Raw genomic sequence first — 20,753 nt, 5'->3', positions numbered from 1 at the left:
CACACACCCTTCTCAGCCTCTGGTAACAATCATTCTACTATCTACCTCCATTAGATTAACTTTTATAGCTCTTACATGTGAGTGAGTACATGTGATTTTTCTCTGTGCCTGGCTTATTTCAATTAACATAATGATGTTCAGCTCCATCCATGTTGCTGCAAAGGACATGATTTCCATTTTTATGGCTGAATGGTATTCCATTGTGTATATATCCAATATTTTATCAATTTTTCTGTTGATAGACTCAAAGTTGATTCCATATCTTTGCTACTGTGAATAGTGCTGCAATAAACATAAAGGTGTAGGTATCTCTTTGATATACAGATTTATTTTCTTTTTTATAAATAACTAATAGTGGGATTGCTGGATTATATGGTAGTTCTATTTTTATTTATTTTTTATTTGTACACATTTTGTGTATACATGTATAATTGAATCACATGTATATAATGAATACATACATGTAATGATCCAGTCAGAGTATTTAGTGTATGGTAGTTCTACTTTTAGTTTTTTGAGAAAGTTTCATAATGTTTACCCTAGTGGCTGTACTAATGTATATTCCTACCAACAGTGTATATGAGTTCCCTTTTCTCCATATCCTCACCAGCATCTGTTATTTTTGTGTCTTTTTAATAATAGCCATTCTATTTGTGGTAAGACAATATCTCATTGTGGTTTTTATTTGAATTTCACTGATGATTAGTGATGTTGAACATTTTTAAATATATGTGCTGCCCATTTGTATGTCTTCTATTGAGAAATGTCTATTGAGGTCCTTTGCCCATTTTGTAATGGAATTATTATTATTATTATTATTATTATTATTATTATTTTAACTGTTGATTTGATTTCCTTGTATATCGGGACGTTAGTCCCTTATTGGATGTATAGTTTGCAAATATTTTCTCGCATTCAACCAGTTGTCTCTTCACTCTGTTGATGGTTTTCCCTTGTGCAGAAACTTTTTATTTTATTTTATTTTTTATTAGTTTTTTTTTGAGGTTTCTGCAGGTTCTTTACTTCAAGACAGTGCTGAGCAATATTAGGTGTTAATTGCATTGTCTTCAGCCCCTGTGTTGAAACTGGGGTTCTTTTGAGAACTCTGGGATCCTGAACTTTGTGGCCCATTGGTTGAAGGGCTGAAATAGAAGGATTCTCCTGCACCCGCATTTGTTTTTATTTTTTATTTTTATTTTTTTTTACATTTTAAGTTCTAGGGTACATGTGCACAACGTGCAGGTTTGTTACATATGTATACATGTGCCATATTGGTGTGATGCACCTGTTAACTCGTCATTTACATTAGGTATATCTCCTAATGCTATCCCTCCTCCCTCCCCTCACCCCACAACAGGCCCCGGTGTGTCATGTTCCCCTTCCTGTGTCCAAGTGTTCTCATTGTTCAGTTCTCACCTATGAGTGAGAACATGCAGTGTTTGGTTTTCTGTTCTTGCGATAGGTTGCTGAGAATGATGATTTCCACCTGCATCCATGTCCCTACAAAAGACACAAACTCATCCTTTTTTTATGGCTGCATAGTGTTCCATGGTGTATATGTGCCACATTTTCTTAATCCAGTCTGTCATTGATGGACATTTGGGTTGGTTCCAAGTCTTTGCTATTGTGAATAGTGCCACAATAAACACACATGTGCATGTGTCTTTATAGCAGCATGATTTATAATCCTTTGTGTATATACCCAGTAATGGGATGGCTGGGTCAAATGGTATTTCTAGTTCTAGATCCCTGAGGAATTGCCAGACTGTCTTCCACAATGGTTGACCTAGTTTACAGTCCCACCAACAGTGTAAAAGTGTTCCTATTTCTCCACATCCTCTCCAGCACCTGTTGTTTCCTGACATTTTAATGATGGCCATTCTAACTGGTGTGAGATGGTATCTCATTGTGGTTTCGATGTGTATTTCTCTGATGGCGAGTGATGATGAGCATTTTTTCATGTGTCTGTTGGCTGCATAAATGTCGTCTTTTGAGAAGTGTCTGTTCATATCCTTTGCCCACTTTTTGATGGGGTTGTTTGTTTTTTTTCTTGTAAATTTGTTTGAGTTCTTTGTAGGTTCTGGATATTAGCCCTTTGTCAGAGGAGTAGATTGCAAAAATTTTCTCCCATTCTGTAGGTTGCCTGTTCACTCTGATGGTAGTTTCTTTTGCTGTGCATAAGCTCTTTAGTTTAATTAGATCCCATTTGTCAATTTTGGCTTTTGTTGCCATTGCTTTTGGTGTTTTAGATATGAAGTCCTTGCCCATGCATATGTCCTGAATGCAAGAAATAACTAAGATCAGAGCAGAACTGAATGAGATAGGGACACAAAAAAAACCCTTCAAAAAATCAATGAATCCAGGAGCTGGGTTTTTGAAAAGAACAACCAAATTGATAGACCGCTAGCAAGACTAATAAATAAGAGAAGAGAGAAGAATCAATTAGATGCAATAAAAAAAGGATAAAGGTGATATCACCACTGACCCCACAGAAATATAAACTTTTTAGTTTAATATAGTCCCATTAGTCTATTGTTTCTTTTGTTGCTTGTGCTCTGGGGGCTTAGTTATAAAATCTTTGCCTAGATCAATGTCCTAGATTGTTTCCTCTGTTTTCCTCTATAGAACTTTTAGTTTTGGTTCTTATGTTTAAGAATTTAATCCATCTTGAGTTACTTTTGTATATGGTGAGAGAAAGAGGTCTAGTTTTATTCTTCTCCATATAGATATCTAATGTTTGCAGAATCATTTATTGGAGAAGGCCATCTTTTCTCCAATGTATGTTCTTCATACCTTTTAAAAAATATGTCATCTTTAAAAATTATGTTAATTTTTAAATAAAATTTTCTAACAAATGATTAATACTTAACAGCTTTACAGGATGTTTAATGAAGAATTAATAATTTTCCTGAAATAAACATTTAGGTACATGACCAAAAGTGCAATCTAATTTACATTATACATTTTTAACTTTCATCTAATTTAAAGCTCCTCTCAGTTCCAGCATGAGTCTGGCCACAACATTTTATAAATAAGCTCTGAGAAAGGAAAACATAGTCTATTTCTTTTTCATTCTTTTGCATTGCTTTTCTATCTTTCTTCCTCCAATCACTATGTTGCCTCCCTCTGACTTCTCTAGGATAGGTATGGGATAGTGATAGGGTAAGGGTAAAGAAAAAAGGTGAGATAGCCAATGGTCTTACTTGGCTGGTGCATTATACCTTTACTGTGATAGATGTGCAAATACTGGCTACCATGATACTAGAGTAAATGGGATATTTTTAAGAATTGAATTGCTACCTGATACATCCCTCTGCTAAGGTCTCCCCAATACTGTAGGCAATACATTCCTTAATTGACTTATTATTACTCTCTCAGCTCCCACACTGTAATGGTATCCCACTTCCTTTCAAACAGTCTCTTTCTGCTGGGTCTATCTTTCCCTAGAAGGCAGTCTTCCTATTAGGATCCTTTAGGACAGCTCTGCTATGGCTTTTTTCATGTACTCTTCGTCAAAATAAAAACACTGAAAATTTGCCCCCTCATTGGTGAAAGTGCAGCTTGTATCCATTGTGGCCCTCCTAACCCTGTTCCCTCTAAACTCCAGGGGCTGCCTGCCAAGCACTTCATTAAGTATTTTCTCCATACTCCACTCTAGTACCATGGCAGTACTGGGCACTAGAGTAAGGCCCAATGAAACCCCTTATATGGCTTGAGGTGGAAAGTGGAAGGAGGAACCCCTTTTCTCCCCTAATAACAACACTTCATTTCTCCAACCCTAGTAGGCTAACAGTTCTCTTCTTAAAAATTCCCCCCTCAACAACCTCCTTCCAATCTCTACCTCTCTTACAGATAAGTTTGGGATGAGTGATGAAACAAGAGGTATAGGACCTGTTTGGAGGCATCTCTTGGTAAGTCTAACATATATAGCCTTCTGTTTAAAATGTGGAGGAACATGCCATCTATTATTATATATCTTGTGGACTCAGATAATGGATAATTGGATCAGTAAGAAAGAGAAAACCTGAACAGACTAATACTGATTAATGAAATTGAATCTGTAACTAAAAACTCTCCCAACAAAGAAAAGTCCAAGACTGGATGTCTTCACTGCTGATTTCTACCAAACTTACAAGAAAAACTAACACCAGTTCTCCTGAAACTATCCCAGAAAACGAAGGCAGAAGGAGTTATCCCTAACTCATTCAATGAGGCCAGAATTAGCCTGATACTAAAACCAGAAAAATATGCAACAGGAAAAGAAAACTATAGGCCAATAACCCTGAGGAATATAGATACAAAAATCCTCAAGAAAATACTACCAAAGTAAATCCAATAGCACAGGAAGAGGATAACACACCATGATCAAGTGGGATTTATCCCAGGGAAGCAAGGATGGTTCAACATATGCAAATCAATAAATGTGATACCTCATATCAACAGAATGGAGGACAAAATCCATATGAGCATCTCAATAAATGCAGAAAAAAAGCTTTTGATAAAAAGCTTTTGATGTCCCTTCATGATAAAAACTCTCAACAAATTAGGCACACAAGGAGCATAACTCAACAAAATAAAGGTCATAATCCACAGCTAACATCATACTGATGGGGAAAACCTAAAAGCATTTTGCTTAGTAACTCAAACAAGGCAACGATGCCCACTTTCACCACTCCTATTCAACATAGTACTGAAAATCCTTTCCAGAGCTATCAGGCAAGATAAATAAAGGCATCCGAATTGAGAAAGAGAGTCACATTGTTCCTCTTTGCAAATGACATAATCTTATAGAAAAACCTAGACACCACCAAAAGTCCTGTAGCTCTGAAAAATAAATTCAGTAAAAATGCAGGATACAACATCATCATACAAAAATCAGTAGCATTTATGTACACTAAAGATGAACTAGCTGAGAAAGAAATTGAGAAGGTAATCCCCTTTACAATAACTATAAAACATACCTAGAAAAAAATAATCAAGGAGATATTATAAAGAACCTCTACAAGGAAAACTATAAAACAGTAATAAGGACATTCAACAATACACAAAGAAATGGAAAGACATGACATGCTCATGGACTGGAAGAATTAATATTGTTAAAATAACCATACTGCACAAAGCAATCTACAGATTCAGTGCAATTCCTATCAAAATACCAATGAAGTATTTTACATAAATGGAGAAAACAATTCTTAAAATTCTATGGAATCAAAAAGAGTCCAAATGACCAAAGTAATTCTGAGCAAAATGAATGAAGCTGGAGTCATTACACTACCTGACTTCCAAATATATTACAGGCTATCATAAGCAACACAGACACATAAACCAATATAACAAATTAGAGAACCCAATAATAGATTCACATATTTACAGCCAACCAAATTTTGAAAAAAGCACCGAGAACATGTATTAAAGAATGAACACACTCTTTAATAAATGGTGCTGAGAAAACTAGATATCCATATGCAGAAGAATAAAACCAGACCCCTATCTCTCACCATATATGAAAGCAACTCAAAATGGATTAAAGGCTTAAACATAAGACCCAAAACTAAAAATCCTATAGAAGAAAACAGGGGAAACAATCCAGGATATTGATCTAGGCATAGGTTTTATAAGTAAGAACTCAAACTTACAGGCAACACAATTAGACAAATGGGATTATATTAAACTAAAAATCTTCTGCACAGCAAATGAAACAACAGAGTAAAGAGAAAACGTGTTGAATCACGGAAAATATTTACAAACTATTCATCCAATAAGGGACTAATATCCAGGATATACAAGGAACAAAGGAACTCAAACAGTTAAAAGAAATCCCACTAAAAAGTGGGCAAATGACATAGACATTTCTCAAAAGAAGACATACACACGGCCAACATGTATGTGAAAAAATGCTCTATAACACTAATTATCTGGGAAATTAAAATCAAAATCACAATGAAATGTTATCTTAGCCAGGTAGAACAGCTACTATTAAAAACAAAATATAACAGATGCTGCTGGGGATATGGAGAAAAGGGAACTCATATAGACTGTTGGTAGGAATGTAAATTAGTGAAGCCACTATGGTAAACAGTGGGGGAGCTTTTCTTGAAACTAAAAGTAGAACTACCCTATCATCCTCAAATTCAACTTTAGGGTATTCATCCAAAGGGAAAGAAATCAGTATATCAAGAGTATACTTACACTCCCATGTTTATTGCAGCACCATTCAGAATAGCAAAGACATAGAATTAACCTGTGTGTCCATCAATGGATAAATGAACAAGAAAATGCCATGTATATATACATAATGTAATACTATTTGGCCATAAAAATAATGTAATTATGTCATTTGCCATAACATGGATGGAACTGGAGGCCATTATGTTAGTTGAAATAAGCCAGGCACAGGAAGACAAATATTGCATATTCTCACTCATATGTAAAAAGCTGATTTCACAGAGTAGAGAATAGAAGGATAGATGCCAAAGGGTGGGAAGAATCTGTGGGAGGTTGATTAATGGGTACAAGCATACAGTCAGATAAAAGGAATAAGTTGTAATACTCAATAGCAGAGTAGGATGACTAAAGTTAACAACAATGTATTGTATATTTCAAAATACTGGAAGAGAGAGCTTGAAATGTTCCCAGCACATATAAATGATAAATACTTGAGATGATGGACACCCCAAATACTCTAACTTGATTATTGCATAGTCTGTTCCTGTAACAAAATATCACATGTATCTGATAAATATGTACAAGTATTTGTATAAATTTTGAAAACTGAGAGATTCAAAATTGTGTATTTTTATCCCATGCAATATGATGTTTTGAAATATGTATACATTGTAGAATGGCTCAATTGAGCTAATAAACAATAGTTAAAAATATCTGTTGTATAATGTGGTGACTGTAGTTAATAACAATGCATTATATTTTGAAACAGATTGGCCTTTTAATTCCTGTAACTGAAATTATTTGTCACCCCTGACAGTTACCTGAATAGCTAAGGTTGCTGTCTGAAATATCATCCAGGGGTCTGAAAAAGAGATTTAACAGAGTAGTTTTGATGATAGAAATAGAAGAAAAATCAAATTATTTCCTAAGTGCAATATATTGGAATCCACTTATTCAATATTCTAGTCAATTCCATTTTTAAAATGAGGAGATGTGAACAGACATTTTAATGTGTCTTCCATATTAACTATTTTCTGTACAATGGAAATAGTGAGCATTCTGAGCTGTGAGAGAAAGGAGAAAATCCAAATACACTAGAGTCATTAAGGAAGGAAGGCTTTGTGGAGATCATGGAGTATAAGTAAGTGGTAGGATTTGGATTGTTTGTGGAGGAAGAAATAGTAAAGTGGAAATACTTATGAATATTGAGATTGTGGTGAGAAAAAAAAGTCGTTGTTACCCATGCTTTTTGGGGAGGTTTTTAATGTAATTTGCATATTTGCTTCAGAATTTCAATGATATTAAATTTACAACAGTTAAGATTGCCTGGCTTTTTCTCAACTCCAGAACCAATTATAACTGCACTGCTGTGAAAGGGAATATGGCAAAAACCACATAAGATTTGAAGTCTTTCGTATTTTGGATATGATTGAGCCTTGATCTTATCTTACAACCAAACAGATGACTTCTAAAAAGGAAGCCTGTTAACCTAGCTTTTCTAGTATATGTCCACATTATTGGAGGATTTAGTTACTATGTAGAGCAGCAGGTTAAGTTTATTTCTGGAACAGTTTCCTGATTCTTAGGCTAACTGCATAATTGGGGCAAGAGGTATTGCAGAGGGAGGAGGGAGAAAAAGGGGAGATTTATGCCCAGCTTCAGATGTTTAGAAGGAATAAAAAAGGCATGAATGCAGGAAACAAGTACCTCCTCACCTGCCAGTGACCCCACAAAGAGAATGCCATCTGACAGGCTTTGTGAGTACTTGGGGGAATATACTGTGGACTAAGCTGTAATGGCCTACATTAGTGGAAGGATTATTTTGTAACGTCAAGGCCTGTTATGGGCTATATTATATTCCTCCCAAATTCATATGTTGAAGTCCTAACCCCTATTACTTCCTAACATCACTGCATTTGAGGATAGAATCTTTAAAGAGGTAATTATGGTTAAATGTGGTTAATAGGGTTGGCCCTAATTCAAAATGACTGATATCTTATAAGAAGAAACCACGACACAGATTTACACATAGAGAAGATCAGACATACACGTAGAGAAGATCAAGACACAGGGAAAAGACAGCCATTTACTAGCTGAGGAGGAGAGAGGTCTTAGAAGAAATTAACTTTGCCGACATCTCGATCTCAGACTTGTGGCTTCCAGAACTGTGAGAAAATTAATTTCTATTGTTTAAGTCACCTAATATGTGATATTTTGTTATGGCAGCCCTAGAAAACTAATACAAGGTCTCAAAATAAATGCATTTTGATTATTATCAATGCTTAAATCAAATGATAGAACCATTTTTTTTGTTTGTTTGAATGTTTCTTTTTTCCTGTCAGAGCTCTTTAGTCACTTATTCACCCAGTAAATCTTTATCTGGCATGTACCTTGTGTACCACACAAGGAGGTAGATTCCTGGGAATATGAAGAACAGATATACATCTTACACTCAAGCAGCTCACAGTCTATTGGAGGAGGCATAAAATTAGGGAATCGTAACACAGTGTGAAAAATTCTGCAATATGTACACATAGAGTATTGTGGGAATGCAAAGGTGGTGCACTAAACCCAGCCTCAGTGGCTGGGATAACTGAACTTCTGAGGGGAGGTACTACTTCCCCTCAGAAAATGTTTAAAGAATAGGTAGGAAGTAGCCAGGGAAAGTAAGAGCTGAAGGTATTACATTCAGAGGAAATAACAGGGACAGATGAGCAAGCAGAGTGCATTCAAATTATTGGAAATAGTAGTGAAAGATGAGGCTTAAAATGTCACCAAGGCTAAACCACTGAGGGTTTTCAATGTCATATTAAGTGTTCAAGAAAACTAAACATGACCTGAGGAGGACACTGTACTTCTATATTTGAGTCCTTGTGGATGAGCTATAACCTAGCTTAATAGTCAGACAAAATTGAAAATCTAACTTAAGAGTATTTGCCTGTAGTAATAACTGAGTCTTGGTCAATCCCAGCAGCCATACTTCAACCACTCATAGACAGCTAAGTGTTCAAACTGTGTTAAAATAAGGCAAACAGCAACCTGTAACCAACCCAACTGTTTCTGTACCTCACTGCTGATTTCTATACATCATTTACGGTGTTTTTTGTTTTTTGTTTTGTCTATAAATCTTCTTCCACCACGTGGCTGCACTGGAGTTTCTGTGAATCTGCTGTGATTCTGGGGGTTGCCCGATTCGCAAATAATTCATTGCTCAATCAAACTCTTTAAATATTAAATTCGGCTGACATTTTTCTTTTATAAGAAAGTTGTATTTTATCTTAAATTCAATGAGGGAGACAATGAAGAGATTTTATCATCGGAAGAGTGAAAAAAATCAAGTACACATATTATAATATGAAGATTGGGGGATGGCATGGCCATGTCCTGAGACAGGGAACATTGAAGGAGAGGTTGAGTTGAGGCAAAGATGAAGAGCTTAGTTTTGGATAGGGTGGGTTTATTTTACTGATTGCCTTGGTGTATTTTGCTCCTATAACAAAAAAAACTTAGATTGAATAATTTGTAAGGAGTAGACATTTATTGCTGATAGTTTTAGATACTGGGAAGTCCAAGATCAAGGTACAAGCAGATTCAATGTCTGATGAGGGACTGTTTCTCATAGACAGTTTCTTTTAGCTGCGTCTTCACATGGTAAAAGGGACAAACAAGATTCCTTGGGCCTCTTTTATAAAAGCACTAATCCCATTCATGAGAGTGAGGTCCTCATGACCTAATCATCCTCCAAAGACCCTACCTCTTAATGCCATTTCATTGGGGATTAGGTTTTAATCTATGAAATTTGGGGGAGACAAATATGTTGACCATAGCACTGCTTGTGAGACAGTTAAGATACAGATGTCTTATTTGACTTTTGGAACTGGAGTTCAAGAGCGAGAAATTGGATAGAGATCCATACTTTATAATTTTATTATTATAAGTAATTCTTCTTACATTCTTTGTTACGTGTGCAATTTGGGCACAGATCAGGAGCCATTTGTGTAAGAGAGATACACTGCATATATTGAGAAGCAATGTTGGGAGCAGGAAGGATTTCAAAAGATGCTAAGAACCCAGTAAGGACACACAAGAGCTGTAATGTGGAAAGAAAGCTGAGATTGGAAGCTGGGGTGCACAGTTATGAAATAGGTCTAGGACTATGAGTTGAGTTTCAGCGAAATTCTGCAAGGTCTTCCAAATCCCTTCTTCCTCATGTGATATGGTTTTTATTTTGCAGCCTGTTCATGCATAAAGCCTTTTCCCCTTAAAGCCACTGCTTAGCCTGAGTCATCACTATAGTAGCTGACACAAAGAGAACTTAATGATTGAGATTTTTAAAAATGACAGGTCAACCTTCAGAATATCAAGAAACTGGTAATGAGGGACACTGATGACATAGTTCAAAGGAGAGTAATATACTATCACTGTTAATTACAAGTAAACTTTTAATATTTTCTTTTGGATAATAGAATGAGAAATAACAATAGAGGAGAACAAAATTCTATAAGCCCCTTTTAAAATCTTTTTCACTTTCAATCCTGTTTGTCTTGAGGCTGCATTCAAGTATCTATGTGTGTCATTCTTTGTGGAAATTTTATTGTCTCCTAACACCATTTGACAGTTAGAAATGAGTTATATATTGAAGAGTCAAGGTAGAGATTTCACCACAGTAGAAAGGTCATAAATGGTAAGCATAAAGATTATACCCAATATTGGTTTTATAGTGTTCATTATTAAGGTGATAGTAGAGAATTTTTGTCAAGTTATTTGTGATGGACAGACACTAAGGAGCTAGAAGTATATTAACCAAACCGCTTGTTTCCCTCAAAGTGTTTTATTTTGTTGTCTATGGTTATTACTTTGGAACATTTATTTAGAAATTTCTAGCTCTTTCCTTTGTCACAGAAGGTGATAAAGACATAACCATATATTTAGACATGATTTTGAAGTTCTGACTTTTCCATTAGACATAATCTTAAATATTTCTCCTGAAAATGCATCAAATACATGACATTAATAAATCCCAGGCAGTAAATGTTATCCTTAATTTACAGAACAGGAACAAAAATAATGCAAAACAAGGTGAGAGTTAATAGAAAATTTAATTTACAGGGACAGTGTCAGAATAAACTGAGCCATGTATGAGCTTTAATGAAAGTATTGAATAGAAAGATAAGTAAATACCTTGTCTTTGTCAATATTCTGAGAAAAATCAAGCCCAAAATTTTACAGTATGGAAGGTCAAAAACAATTTGGCATCCGTGCTGTCATAGCTTAAGGTTTTTCCTAGGCCTTGGTTGGGAGAAAATGGAAATGTTGATGCAAAGGGATGAGGAAGATATTAAGAAAAACCCAGAGGCAAAAGCAGCTTACGAAGTAGTTAGAGAGCCACCAAAGTGAAAGAAATTTTGTTTCCCTTTATTAACTATTACAAAGATCGGATGGAGAATAAAAATAAACAGGTCATTTTATTTTAAAATATTATGTCCTTTTCATCTCCATTCCTTCGGTTAAAATTGTGTTTTACCTGTGCTTCCAGTCTTTCAGAAACAATTTGTTGATTCCTTTTATTTACATATTTTGTTATGCAAATTCAGTAACCTTGAAGTATTCATGTATTTCAATTGTCATTGTGATTATGAGTTGTTTTTTGTTGTTTGTCTTTCCCAGATAATGAATGAAAATAAAAATTACTTTGGAAACTTGTAAATGCATTTGGCTGAAACAACAATCTGGTGTTTAGATAAGAATTAGCCCTATATCCTTACAAGGTTGCATGTACCCATTCATTCATTCATTCATAGAGAATAATTTATTGGGTTCCTTCTATTTTCCAGGCTCTTTGTGGGTACTGAGAGCTCAATACAATACAAACCCTGCCCTCAAAAATAATAACCATCTCTCCAGAATAATTTTGCTTCTAAGAGTCCGTAGTTACCATAAAACAATCTTGGTGTCTCATACTGTTCCTTTTTTTCATCACAATTGACTTTTTAAAATGAAAGTGCACTGAAGTACACTTAAGGAGAGTTCACCTTGAAATTATAAGTGATCTATATCAAATTAATTCTAAAAGTTGATAGTAGACAATATTAATATTCAGGGATTAGTTGGGGTGGTGGCTTACTCCCCTCTCATTTTACAATAATAGTGAGATTGCATCTTACAAAAAAAATTCTAGATCCCAGGCTTGAAAGCCCTCAGAGTTATATTCTCTGCCTAACCTAATAATGAAGGTAGTTCTGTTCTCACATTAGGAATAAAAACCATAAAATATTTACAACAAGATTTTTTTCTTTATGTAACCTCAACTTTCATTTTAGATTCAGGAATACATGTGCAGGTTTCTTACATGGGTATATTCCTTGGCACTGAGGTTTGGGGGTGCCCATTAGGTAGTTTTTCAGTTTTTGATCCCTCCCTTTCTACTCCCTTTAGTAGACAGTAGTCCCCAGTGTCTATTATTCTCATCTTTATGTCCATGTGTATGCAATGCTTAGCTCTCACTTATACAGAAGAGAAAATGGTGTTTGGGTTTCTATTCCTGTGTTAATTTGCTTAGGATAATGGTCTCCAGCTGTATCCATGTTGCTTTATATGACATGATTTCATTCTTTTATATGGCTGCGTAGTATTCCATGGTGTATATATACTATATTTTCTTTATCCAATCCACTGTGGATGGGCACCTAGGTTGATTTCGTGTCTTTGCTATTGTGATTAGTGCTATGATGAACATATGAGTGCATGTGTCTTTTTGATAAAATAATATACATTTTCCTTTGGGTATATGCCCAGTAATGGGATTGCAGGGTTAAACAGTAGTTCTCTTTTAAGTTATTTGAGAAATATCCAAACTGCTTTCCACAGTGGCTGAACTAATTTACATTCCCACCAACAGTGCTTAAGTATTCTCTTTTTTGTGCAGCCTCACCAACCTCCATAGTTTTTTGACTTTGTACTAATAAGCCATTCTGACTGGTGTGAGATAGTATCTCATTGTGGTTTTTATTTACATTTCTCTGATGATTGGTGATGTTGAACATTTTTTCATGTATTTGTTGTCTGCTTATATGTCTTCTTTTGAGAAGTGTCTGTTCATGTCTTTTGCCCATTTTTAATGGTTTTTTTTAAACCTATTAAGTTCCTTATTGATTTTAAATATTAGATATTTGTCAGATACATACTTTACTAATATTTTCTCCCATTACTTAGGTTGTCTGTTTATTCTGTTGATCGTGTTGCTGAGCAGAAGCTCTTTAGTTTAATTAGGTCCTACTTGTCAATTTTTTTTGTTGTTACAATTGCTTTTGAGGACTTAGTCATAAATTCTTTCCCAAGGCTGATGTCTACAATGGTATTTCCTAAGTTTTCTTCTAGAATTCTTATAGTTTGAGGCATTACATTTAAATCTTTAATCCATCCTGAGTTAATTTTTGTATATGGTGAAATGTAAGGGTCCAGTTTTATTCTTCTACATGTGGCTAGCCATCTGTGATAGCATCATTTATCAAATAGGGAGTCCTTTCTCCATTGTTTATTTTTGTCAACTTTGTTGAAGATCAGATGGCTGTAGGTGTGCAGCCTTATCTCTGAGTTTCAAACTCATTCTCTTCTACTGGTCTATGTGTCTGCTGTTATACCAACGCCATGGTGTTTTGATTACTGTAGCTTAATATATAGTTTGATGTCAGGTAATGTGATGCCTCTGGCTTTGTTCTTTTTGCTTAGGATTGCTTTGGCCATTTGGGCTCTTCTTTTGGTTTTGTATGAATTTTAGAATAGTTTTTCTTTCTAGTTCTCTGAAAGATGACATTGGTGGTTTGATACGAAAAGCACTGAATTTGTAGATTGCTTTGGGCAGTATGGTCATTTACACTTCTATGCACACAAACAAGAAGATAATTTTAGAAAAAAAATTTGATTACATTTTGAACTACGATAGCCACCAGAGCTTGTCCTGTGGTTAATTCAAATTCATAAGATATTGTATCAGTCATCATTTAGAGGCCAGAGTCTTTTGACTAGGAATTGCATATAGGGAATCTCAGTGTTCATGACTATCTAGTGACCCTTAAGTATTGCAGTGATTTGTGTCCAAGCCACTTTTATCAGCAGTCTCCTGTCATAAGCCCAAAAGTGGGCATCTGACCAGGGAAACCTGAAGTCGTGTTAACTGTTTTTGGATAGATGGCAGTAGACAGGAGAGGTGTGGCTTTTACTGTTTCATATAGATACATATAGTTAATTGCAATTACCCTCACCCAAAATCAACAAACTCTCTCCATTACAAAATACTAACTTTTTGTGCTTTTACTTACTTGTTTTTCTTTTTTTTTTTTTGAGACGGAGTCTCGCTCTGCCGCCCAGGCTGGAGTGCAGTGGCCAGATCTCGGCTCACTGCAAGCTCCACATCCCGGGTTCACGCCATTCTCCTGCCTCAGCCTCCTGAGTATCTGGGACTACAGGCGCCCGCCACCTCGCCCGGCTAGTTTTTTGTATTTTTTTTTTAGTAGAGACGGGGTTTCACCGTGTCAGCCAGTATGGTCTCGATCTCCTGACCTCATGATCCGCCCGTCTCGGCCTCCCAAAGTGCTGGGATTACAGGCTTGAGCCACCGCGCCCGGCCTACTTACTTGTTTTTCTCCTCATCCTGGCACATCTTGAACTTCATCACCTATAAATTTGGTTGGGAAGACACATCATTAGTTATCATTTTGACTCTAAGCCAGGACCTGTGTGCAAGCAGGAGGAGTCAATTATCAGAATATATTCTCTCGGTAGAAAGTCATTTACATCTTTGTGAGGTTGTTCCCTATTAAAGACTAACTGCTCATTGATATTTCATTGAGGCTGCTTGGGTTAAGTCCTGTATCTCCCTTCCATCTAAGCCCCGAGACTATTTTGATGCTGCATTAAGGAACTCAGTCAATCAATTTCTCAATACACTACTCACACAAAGTACTGGAGCCAGGACCCTGAAGTAAAAACTAGTACTTTTTGCTTTTGTTCTTTTCTTTTTTCCTTGCTGTGATAACAAAAGGGACAAATAACTCTTAATTGGCTGAAGGGTTTTCATACAATGGTCCTTGCCAAAAGATGCAAACCAGCAGGATTTTACAAATCTCACCCATGCCGTGCCTTATCCATTATGTTGCTTATCATGAAGGAGCTTTACTGGACAGCTTAATATTAGTGGTGTGCAATTTGTTTCCATTAACTCTGCTAGCCTGAGAGACAAGTCACCCATTCTAATGAGCAAACATCTTTCTCTTAATAAACCTTGCAGTGACCTTGGCATGACTTCATTCTATTTGGATGTAATGATATCCCAGTTCCATTAATCTTTCCAGTGATGTTTGGCCTCATGTAATGGTTACCAACCCTTGAGTTGCTCTAAGGAAATGAGACATTATGCAAATTTGCACCCATTCCACTGAGGTCAACCTTTTCAGAACTTTCCCAGAAAGAATAATGCTGCATTCATGCTTACCCCTGCTTTATGAATGGAGCCTCTCAGGAGTTCTGTTGCCCTTACTTATTTTGCTTTGCAGCCTGTATGACCTTGCCTAGGAGAAGGGCTCTTTGCAGTGTAATTATAATGACAAACCCAGTGTTGTAAGTTAATGTTGTGCATCAGCATAGGCATTTAGGGCACTGATGGGATTAAGTCAAGAAAAAAAAAAAGAAGCACTCCCCCCCCCCCCCCAGATGTTTAGGTTATTTATCTGGCTGCTAGCTCTCTGAAATGCAAACCCTCACTCAGCCACATTAAGCTAAGCCCTTTAAAAGAGAAAAACAATTTTCCTCATACTTCTCACTTGCAGAATGGCTAAATGCTCGTAAACTGCTAAAGGATGAGTAGACGCTTCATTTCTGAAAGGCTTTTTATATAGTTCTGTTGTGCCAGGATGAGCAAAATTAATCTATTCTAGTATATTTTTGACCTTTTATAATTTTTCAAAAGGTATTATAAAGTGATGCTCAGCTTTATGAACAACAGATATTTGACAAGTAAGAGGTCGTTATTTGCATTTTAGTCTTATTCACTTGACCGAGGAATTATAAAACATCTTTTGAACTCCATAGTGTATCTCTGCGTTTATTTACAGATTATTAAATGTTAGAAAAGATGATGGGCAGGAATATTGAAAGTGCAAGAGTTTGGAACCACTATGAACTGAAGAGTAGAAATATAACTTATAAGAAAGTTATAATAAAGTCAACAGAATATTAAGAATACAGATTTATATATAGCTTTTGAGAAACTTAACTCGTGTATTGAGAAATCCTATATTCAGATTAAATGCTTTGGCACTACCAGGCCCTGAAGACAGATGCTGATTTGGAATTAGATTGAACATTTTTAGGAATTTCGTAGACAAACATGATATATATTATATTGGTTAGAAGAGTGTTCTTTAGAGACATACTTGGTTTGGAGTCGTGATTTCTACGAACTAGCTATCTGAACTTGGACAAATGACTTCACCTCTAAGTTTCTTCATCTTAAATGAGGGACAGTAATAATTAATAATAATAATAATACATACTCATTGTGGCTACTGTGATGATTAAATAACCTAATTTTTTTTTGAGTGACTAGCATGGTGCCTGGACCATAGTAATTATTTAAGAAGTATTTGATATTATTATCACCATCATCAGTTTTAAGTGTATTGCTTTATCTTCATAGTACAGCAATTTCTAAGGTGGTAAGCCTTAAACTTTAGCCTAAATCAAAATCACTCTAGCTCCTGTATGACATTTTTAGACACAACTTGGGGCAGAAGGGAACTTGGTGCCTTGAATAAAAGGACCCAGTCCTCGCAGGATTCATCACCTGCTGACTAAAGAGCCCTTCGGCCCTAAATAACCATCAGCCATACTCAAATAGTATGCCATGGGCCTTGGGTGAGACTCTGAGATGTGCTGGCTTCAGGTGAGACCCAGCATGTTCCAAGTAGTGGTGGCTATAGAGAAAGACTCCTTCTGCTTGAGAAAAGAAGAAGGGAAAGTAAGAGGACTTTGTCTTACACCTTAGGTGCCAGCTCAGCCACAGTGGGATAAAGCAGCAAGCAGTATCTTGGGGTTCTGGAGTCAGGCCTAGGCTCTTGGAGAGCAATTCTGGACCTGCCCTGGGAGAGAGGGGAGGGGAGACCATTGCCCTGAAGGGTATGTCCCAGGCCTGGCAATATTCATCAGAGTCTGACTGAACAGTCCTTGGGCTTTAAGTGAACATTGGTGGTGGCCTGGCAGTACTCACTTTGGGCTGGTAGTTGTGGCAGCTGGGAGAGGCTCCTCTGCCCATGGAAAGGGAAAGAAGAGGGGAAGGGACTTTGTCTTGTGGTTTGAGGGCCAGTTTAGCTGTAGTAGAATAGAAACCAGGTAGATTTCTAAGGCTTTTGACTCTAATCCTCGGCTCTCAAATAGCATCTCTGGACATGCTTGGGCCTGGGGACCTTGCCAGCCCAAAGTAAAGGACATTAACCTAGCTGGATTCCCTATCCACTGCTTATAGAACCCTAGGGCCTTGAACAAACATAGGTGGTAGACAGGCAGTGGTTACAGTGGGCCTTTGGTGAGATCCACTGCTGGCTTCAGAAATAACCCAGACAGTCCAAATGGTGGTGGCCACAGGGGTGCTTGCATCATGACACCCTGTAATACAGGCAGCTCAGCAGAAAGAGAGACTCCATTTGTTTCGGAGAAAGTAAGGGAAGAAAACGAGTTCCTGCCTAGTAATCCTGGGAATTCTTTTGGATGTTATCCAAGACCACCAAGATGGTACATGTACAAGTCTTTTTTTTTTTTTTTTTTTTGGGATGGAGTTTTCCTCTTATCACCCAGTCTGGAGTGCAGTGGCATGATCTCGGCTCACTTCAACCTCTGCCTCCCAGGTTCAAGTGATTATCCTGCCTCAGCCTCCCGAGTAGCTGGGATAACAGGCACCCATGAACACACCCAGCTAATTTTTGTATTTTTAGTAGAGACAGGGTTTCGCCATGTTGACCAGGCTGGTCTTGAACTCCTGACCTTAGCTGATCTGCCTGCCTCTGCCTTTCAAAGTGCTTGGAATACAGGCGTGAGTCACTGTGCCCGGCCTACATCTACAATTGTGAAAGAACCACAGTGGTATTAGGGTTGCAGCCTATAGCCCTTTGAATACCTGGAAAGCCTTCTCAAGAAAGACAGGCACAAACAAGCCCAGACTGTGATGACTACAATAAATACCTGTCTCTTCAATGCCCAGACACTAACAAACATCCATAAGCATCAAGACCATCCAGGAAAATATGACCTTACCAAATGAAATAAATAATATACCAGGGAGCAATCCTGGAGAAACAGAGATATGTGACCATCCAGGGAGATAATTCAAAATAGCTGTTTGGAAGTAACTCAAAGAAATTCAAGATAACACAGAGAAGGAATTCAGAGTTCTGTCAGAGAAATTTAACAAGGAGATTGAAATACGTAGAAAGAATCAAGGAGATACTCTAGAGCTAAAAATTCAATTGAAATACTGAAGAATGGATTAGAGCCTCTTAATAACAGGATTGACCAAGCAAAAGAAAGAATTAGTGAGCTTAAAGACAGGCTATTTGAAAATAGAAAGGCAAAAGAAAAAAAATAAAAAATGATGAAGCACATTGACAAGATCTAGAAAATAGCTTCAAAAGGGCAAATCTAAGAGTTATTGATCTCAAACAGGAGGTCAAGAAAGAAATAGGGGTAGAAAGTATATTCAAAGGGATAATAATGAGAACTCCCCAAACCTAGAGAAAGGTATCAATATCCATGTACAAGAAAGTTATAGAACACCAAGAAGGTTTAACCAAAAGAAGGCTACCTCAAGGCATTTAATAATCAAACTCCCAAAAGAAAAGGATAAAGAAAGGATCCTAAAAGCAGCAAGATAGAAGAAACAAATAACATACAATAGAGTTCCACTAGGTCTGGCAGCCGACTTTTCAGTGGAAACCTTACAAGCTAGTAGAGGGTGGCATGATATTTTTACAGTTCAGAAGGAAAGATTACTTTTACACTAGAATAGTATATCTAGCAAAAATACCCTTCAAGCATGAAGAAGAAATACTTTCCAAGACAACCAAAAGCTGAGGGATTTCTTCAACACCAGACATGTCCTACAAGTAATGCTAAAGGGAGTTCTTCAATCAGAAATAAAATGAAGTTATTGAGCAATTAGAAATCATCTAAAGTTACAAAACTCATTGGTAATAGTACACAGAAAAATACAGAATATTATAACACTGTAATTGTACTGTGTAAACTACTTTTAAGTAGAAAGACTAAATGATGAACCAATCAAAAATGATAACTACAACAACTTTTCAAGACATAGACAGTACAATAAGACAAAAAGAGAAAAAAAAAGTTAAAAAGTGGGAGATGTCATTAAAGTACCACATTTTTATCAGTTGTCTTTTTGCTTTTGTGTTTGTTTATACAATCATTGTTGTCATCAGTTTAAAATAATGGGTTATAAGAAAGTATTTGCAGTTCTTATGATAAACTGAAATGAAAAAGCATACAACAGATACATAAAAAATAAAAAGGCAAGAAATCGAATTATATCACCAGAGAAAAATTACCTTCACTAAAACGAAGACATAAAGGAAGGAAAGAAATAAGAGAAGACCAAAAACAACCAGAAAACAAATTACAAACTGTCAGGAATAAGTCATTAATTGTCAGTAATAACAATGAATGTAAATTGACAAAACTCTCGAATCAAAAGACATGGAGTTGCTGGATGGATTAAAAAAAAAAATAAAAAGACCAAATAGTCTGTTGCCTACAAGAAACACACTTCAACAATGCATATACACATAGACTGAAAATAAATAGAGGGAAAAAGATATTCCATGCCAATGGAAACCAAAGAAAGAGCAAGAGTGGCTATACTTGTATCAAACAAACAAAAAAAAAATTTAAGACAAATATGTATGAAGAGATAGTCATTATATAAAGATAAAGGGGTCAATTAAACAAGAGGATATAACAATTTGAAATATATATGCACCTGAAGCTGTAGCACCCTGATATATAAAGCAAATATGATTAGAGCTAGAGAGAGAGAGAGAGAGAGAGCTCAATACAATGATAGCTAAAGACTTAAACACCCCACTTTCAGAATTGGACATATCTTACAGATAAAAGATCAATAAAGAAACATTGGACTTAATATGCACTATAGAACAAATGGACCTAATAGATATTCACAGAACATTTCATCTAATGTTTACAGAAAACACATTCTTGTTCTTAGTACATGGATCATTCTCAAGGATAGACCATAAGTTATTTTACAAAACAAGTCTTAAAACATTCAAAAAATTTAAATAAAATTAAGTATCTTCTATGACCGGAATGGGATAAAACTGGAAATTAAAACCAAGAAGAATTTTGGAAATTATGAAAACATGTGAAAGTTAAACAATATGCTCCTGAATGACCAGCAGGCCAATGAAGAAATTAGGAAAAAAACCTGAAAAATTTCTTGAAACGAATGCTAATGAAAATACAACCTACCAAAACCTATGGGATACAGTGAAAGCAATACTAAG

The 20,753-nt window shown here is 36.2% G+C and overlaps 1 long non-coding RNA gene across 4 annotated transcripts in view; it reads left to right on the top strand.

Annotated features, from left to right (window-relative positions):
• LOC123571019 (uncharacterized) overlaps positions 1-20,753 on the top strand; it is a 492,533-nt gene that overhangs the window by 193,326 nt on the left and 278,454 nt on the right. For 3 of the 4 annotated variants that reach the window (XR_010584231.1, XR_012430182.1, XR_006695196.2), the window contains exon 3: positions 3,853-3,911. The exons of the other annotated variant lie outside the window; for it this stretch is intronic. This is a non-coding gene — a long non-coding RNA (uncharacterized lncRNA). The remainder of the gene's footprint in view (positions 1-3,852; positions 3,912-20,753) is intronic. 4 annotated transcript variants of the gene reach the window in all.

This window comes from Macaca fascicularis, chromosome X (genome assembly GCF_037993035.2).
Source record: "Macaca fascicularis isolate 582-1 chromosome X, T2T-MFA8v1.1".
Classification (NCBI taxonomy): Eukaryota; Metazoa; Chordata; class Mammalia; order Primates; family Cercopithecidae; genus Macaca; species Macaca fascicularis.
Note: the sequence above shows the minus strand (reverse complement) of the source record. Positions and strands in the feature narration are given on the sequence as shown.